Genomic DNA, 6,000 nt, shown 5'->3' with positions numbered 1-6,000 from the left:
AGATGATATTATAACTATGAAAACGGATATTGTGTTCATAGTCGACGACAAAATAGTTTTGCAGTCTATATAAATATATATCTTTCATGACACATATTTCCCTTGTTATATCTCATGCATGGGACAGGTTATGTCAATTTTTAACTGTCTTTCCTGCTATCCTACTGTACATGTTTATTTTGGAAGACGTATTCATTCGTATTACGAATAAAATAAAATTGTTCTGAAAGAATAATAACAGTTATATTTCTTAACCGGTAAATTTACTTGTTGAACCTATAATACATGGAAGTACGGCTTTTTTTTCGCTATAATTCTAAGAACTGAATCAATTTAAATCCTGAATTTTCAGCCAAGTAATTTTCTATATCCGCTTAGGGCGCATTTGTACTATGTTCCCTTTGGTGTGTTGACGACTTCCAATTCATTATGCATTAACACTAGTCTTTAATCGATTGCTTTTTGATCTTTTCTTTACATCCGATACATAAAAGTCTATTTCCAATTCCTAATCTAGACGTGTCGTCAAAAAAATAAGCCACGGAAAATATCCATGATCTAGAAGTAATTTTATTAATACTCACATTAAATAATATCCTACAAACGGTAACGAGTTAAGTATATTGTAAAACAGGAAACATTAAAAAATATGCCTCTCTTATCATCACCTTATTAAGGTTAAACTTATCGTAATGACAACAATAAAACTTTTTCAGTGATATTCCTGTTGGTTTTTGAAGCAGTAGTAGTTTAATTTTAATACCGTAATACGGTATTGCAGTTGAAATAAGTCTTGTGGAGGTGAAAGATGTTGAAATGTCAATACTGTACAAAGTAGGCGCCGGCATATAACTATCCTTAAAAAAGAAATTGATAATTATCATCACATTTCTAGTATATAATCAATTAATTATAGTACATAAGTCTTTTAGAAGACTTTTTGCAAGAAGAAATAGACAACTTTGGGTAATTACACTCATTCGTTGTCTAGTTAACTTTTCACTTCTGTTATAAATGAAATGTTGATTGTCCTTTCTAACGAACTTGAATTGATCTAAAACAAACCAAGCCGGTATAAGGAAAAGGCATTTAACTACAAATAACATTTGAGTTGTTCATATACTTGTTTCATGGTATTTATCCTTTTGTAAACAAATATTTTTTACTTTGAATTTCATAGATTTTTGAAAAGCGTTTGATACTATTTGAACTATGGTTTAATTTATAGAAAAGTAAGAAAAAGGAAAAACTGGACTATGGTTTAATTTATAGAAAAGGCAGAAAAGGGAAACTGTTTCCAGGCTATGTATTACATTTAAAAATAAGAAGATGTGGTATGATTGCCAATGAGACAACTCTCCACCAGAGACCAAATGACGTGTTTACTTATCAAAATCGTGTGTTCAATGCAAGAATACGAGTACAGAATTTTCCCCTGCATAATTGGAGTACGTCAGGGTGAAACTCTGCCCCCTGTTCTGTTTTTCATATTTCTAAATGACCTAGAGTAATTAACCTGTAGAATAAATTAAAGAAGATGTTATAATAAATTACATATATTTTTTAAAATATTTGTTTTGTTGTATGTCGATGACACTGTAACTTTTGGTGAAGGAATGCAAAATGCATTTTGGTTTTAAACAAAATCTCTCGAAATTTTAGATAACTTTACATACTTTGATCTTTTTTCCCTTTATTTTGAGGGTACTTTGAGTGTGCAAAGTAAAAACGTATGCCACAATCCTATAAAGCACTTTTTGCTGTATATACAAACATTTGTGAGTTCGAATCCCGCTCGTGCGGGTGCACTCGACTCCAATCTTAATTGACTAGGATTGTCAGTTTTCCTATCGAAGGTCGGTGGTTTCTCCGGTCACTCCGGCTTCCTCCACCAATAAAAACTGGCCGCCACGAAATAGTCCAAAAGCGGTGCTTAAAATTGGCGTTAAAACACCAAAAATCAAAATCAAATCGAATCCCGCACGTGGCAGGTGCGCTAGACTCCAATCTTAATTAACTAGGATTGTCCGTTTACCTACCGAAGGTCGGTGATTCTCTCCGGGCACTCTGGCTTCCTCCACAAATAAAAACTTACCACAACGTAATAGAACTGAAAGTAGCGTTAAACACCAATCAATCAATCAATTAATCTATTTTGCAAGATAACCTTAAACATGAGATTGAGTACTCCAAATTTTATATATGTATAAAAAGAAGGTTTCCACTCCAAAAGAAATTAAAGTAAAATTGAAAATGTTATCGTTTGAGAGTACAATGGATAAAAGTAAAAACAAGCTCAATAGTTCAATATGCACAGTGATAATATTTGTAAATTCAAATGGGCGTCATTTGTTAAATCTTTATTCGATAAATAAGGATGAGGTTTTATGTTTCCCAATCAATATATTGATTATTTAACTTATAAACCTTTTAAAAAACAGATTCCTTGAATCAATGTCTTCAAAAGTGGTTTAGTAATATGGAAAACTCTCGTTGCCAATATTACTAAAATCAGTAGTTTCGACTTTTTTTCCCGTTTTGGCAAGCATGTTTTTCTATTACAAAACCAACAAACTTGTCGTTTATTTACATCTTTAACATGGATAAGAGGATTTTTCTTGAAGTATAAGTTACGATTTTGTTCATCACGATATCGATTAAAATATTGTTCATGCACATTGTGTTAAAAATGCACATGTTTACGTGAGTTGTACATTTACTTGTAGTCAGAAGTGACAAAGAACGACGGACTTTACCATGGCTACAAAATATAGAGGCTCTAGAGAGCATGTGTCGCTCACCTAGGTCAATGTGCATCTTCAAATAACACTCACCAACATTTTGGACTAGATTTTAGTCTTAGTTGCATGCTCTTGCATCAGTTATTATTGGCTTTGAACTAGCGCTCAGTAACTGCGACTACTCTAAGATCTGTACTTAATGTCTTTTTGTAGTAGGGATGTATAAGTACCCTGCCACGTCCACTTTGTGTTTTTGTTATTTGTATCCATCTGATGAGTTAAGCCTTTTTCAACTGATTTTTATAGTTAGTTCTTATATTTTACTGTTACACCGCTGTCCCAGGTTAGGGGCGGGGTTAGTGCCTTCAAACTTGTTTAACCACGCCACATTCTGTATTTGCCTGTCCCAAGTCAGGAGCCTATAATTCAATGGTTGTCGTTTGCTGCTGTGTAACATATTTGTTATTCGTTCATTATTTTGTAAATTAGGCCGTTAGTTTTCTCGTTTGAATTGTTTTACATTTGTCATTGTCATTTGGTCTCAATTGTAGCTTGTAGAGAGTTGTCTCATTGGCAATTAAACCACAGCTTCTTATTTTTATAGAATAGAATTCATGACAAAAATCTCTTTTTGTTGATCTTGTATTGCTTATCATTTTTCTGTTTACAGTTTTTCTCTATCTTCTTTAGTTTTTGCCACAACACACAAAACAAGGTTAAAAAATCATCATTTAAGAGCAATCACTCTAATAAAGTGTCTACTAATGATTTAGGCAAAACTAAACTTTGACTCAATAGTTTCAGAGGAGAAGATTTTTGCAAAAGTAAACGGCCGACGACGGACGCCAAGTGATGACAAAAGCTCATTGGCCAAAAGGGCCAGGTGAGCTATAAACGAAAAGACACACACAACAGTTTATAAAACACTACACAGATAACTAATTATTGATCAACAAGATTCACACCAAAACTAGAGAGAAATCAAGTGCACCGGTAAAAATGAAGAACTGGTTTTTGTTTATTTTTTTTATAAATGAGGGCTTTGGATATCTCTTTTGAATTGTTTCATATTTTAATACTTAGTTTCCTTTTATAACTTGTTATATTGTATAGATTTTGTTCATCGTTGAAGGTCGTATGTTGTTCACATCCTTATTCTCTTTTCTTTGATGGATAGTTGTCTAATTGTCAAGCATACTACATCTCATTGTGTTTATCATTGGAAGCTATACATTTCAAAATTGTACCATAAAAAGAATAGCAAACCTTTATCCTATATTAGTTTCTATAAAATTTACAAGATTTATGAGTGAAAAATTCGTTATACGGTTCACTACTGTATATATTGTACCGAATTTACCGACGCACCGGCATGACCGGGTATCTCTCCCTTTTGAGTCCATGCGATTTCTTTATTTATATTGATTTGTATCTTCTTAATGGGTTCATGAAATTTGAATATCGGTGAACTACTGGTGACTCTAATCGATGTTAAATTTCTGATTTGACCTTTATCGGAAAACTCAGAACCAATAGTTAAGGTGGTACATAACACTACAGGGAAATAACTCTGTGAAAATCAGCTGAACGTTTTAATCACCTTCTATTGTTAAGAAAACATTAAGCTTCTCAATGATCAAAATTAATGTTTGTCAAACTGCTATATATCCAATGAAATTTTTCCGATTAAGTGTGTGGTTCAAGTTTTTTGAAATTTTTATATTTTTGTCAAAGGGTCAAAGTAAATATTTTGTCAAAATTTTATGAAAATTAAACGAGCCAAATTAATTTCAATCAAGGTGTTTGTACCACCTTAAGAGAGCTGAATATATTTAGATAAATCGAGTGCAATATCCCGGCTACAGAATATTTTGGAAGACCTATCCAACATTGAAATAGCAATATTGGAAACTTTGATGATTTGATAGTTCCCTTTACCTATTTGTACGCTGCATATGCCACAAAACTGTTTATAAAAACTTTAATCAGCTGTAAAGTTAACACGAAATATTTTAATCAAAATACACATTTGCGTTAACACTTCTGTAGACAATGCAGATAATTTGATTTTAAAACTGGGATTATTTCAAAATCTGTTTTTCTAGAATTGTTTTGTGTCTTTTGGGAATATTGTTGATTACACACGGACTATTTCATGCGCTTCATTTTGGAAAGAATGCGTAATAATTAATAATTTGCTATTGTTTGGTATTATGTAAACACTTTGAAATAATTCTTCAAAACAAAGTACTTAGTTGAAAATCTTATGAATTATTTTCAACTAAGTACATTTGTACTTACTTGAAAATCTAATAAAGTATTATTCGTGTTCACCATATGATTTTTTTTCCGAATTTGAACAATTTAAAAATTTCCCTTTGAGAAACTCCATGTACAATGACAGTATCATAAAAAAAAATTCGGGTGAGCTAAATGGATCGGAAAATATCCCATTTTTTTCTCAAGAGTAATGAGAGATACACACATACTATGAAGACACAAAACCCCGATTCTTTTGCTAAAATATTACATTAATCACTGTTTTATATCTTCTAAAAGCATTACATTTTTCTAAAGTTTACATTTAAGTACGCCAAAACCTGGATTAAAAAATATTTTTTTCAGAGTTAAAATTCCGCTGATTGATTGCAATACTGTGATGATCCGAAATATTGAACCGCCTCACAAAACAATTTCCTCCGCTCAAAAGTAATTCGTAGGTATACTGAGTAGGTGATATATCAGCCTCTTCGAACAGAAATTTAATATGAATGCCATACTTATGCATGATTATATTTATTTTCTCCGAAATAAAATCTAATAAAATTCCTCAACAATTTTGTTAATTGTAAAGCGATGGCGAGTAGTAGTCGTTCCCGTCAAGAAAAAAATCATATAACATTACTTATTTTGTCATCCAGTGAGCTGCTACGTAGAACTTGTTTCCTTTGTTTGTCTTTTCGTCGTTTTTCTTTTTTGGCATAGCATTTTCAGTTTGTCTTCGATTTTTGAGTTTGAATACCGCTTTGGTACCTTTAGCCTCTCTTGTATTTGGGTTCCATCAATTAGTAGCTCTCCCATATTTCATAAATGTAAACAATGAACCATTTTTATTCGGATTTATCTGATCATATTCTAAATACACAGCTTATGCAATATCTTTCCATTCCATGTGTTACCGTGTAAAGATATTTTTTTTATTTCACATGAATTTTGAAAGAACAAGTAAAGTCATCATAGATTCCAGAATTAACATTTT

Source organism: Mytilus californianus, unplaced genomic scaffold (genome assembly GCF_021869535.1).
Source record: "Mytilus californianus isolate M0D057914Y unplaced genomic scaffold, xbMytCali1.0.p SCAF_1, whole genome shotgun sequence".
Lineage (NCBI taxonomy): Eukaryota > Metazoa > Mollusca > Bivalvia > Mytilida > Mytilidae > Mytilus > Mytilus californianus.
The sequence above is the reverse complement of the archived record's forward strand: the minus strand, read 5'-3'. Positions refer to the sequence as shown.